Genomic DNA, 321 nt, shown 5'->3' on the forward strand with positions numbered 1-321 from the left:
GGTGGTGGAGCTGTGACCCTGAATGTGATTTGCTGTTATTTTGTCACTAATGGCAGGATCTTAAAAATGAGGCCTGATACTTTGTGTTAGTCAGGTCTGAGTCTTCTCCATCTGATCAACAAGCTTTGCCATTTGTACTTATGAACTAAGTTGTACCATTTACTGCAAATGCCTTCTTGTATTTGTGGGAACTGGTATTATTCCTGCCTGTGGAAGTTCTGGTGGAAGAACATAAGGCTTGAAGGGAAAGGCACATTCAGGTTCTGTGGTGCCCAGGGAGTGTTACATGTGGTACCAGCCCAGCATTTGAGCTCTGACCAT

At 44.2% G+C, this 321-nt stretch overlaps 1 protein-coding gene across 1 annotated transcript in view; it reads left to right on the forward strand.

Moving 5' to 3' along the window:
* Positions 1-321, forward strand: part of PSEN2 (presenilin 2) — a 10,912-nt gene that overhangs the window by 2,285 nt on the left and 8,306 nt on the right. The window lies entirely within an intron of this gene.

Source organism: Acanthisitta chloris, unplaced genomic scaffold (assembly GCF_000695815.1).
Source record: "Acanthisitta chloris isolate BGI_N310 unplaced genomic scaffold, ASM69581v1 scaffold31552, whole genome shotgun sequence".
Lineage (NCBI taxonomy): Eukaryota > Metazoa > Chordata > Aves > Passeriformes > Acanthisittidae > Acanthisitta > Acanthisitta chloris.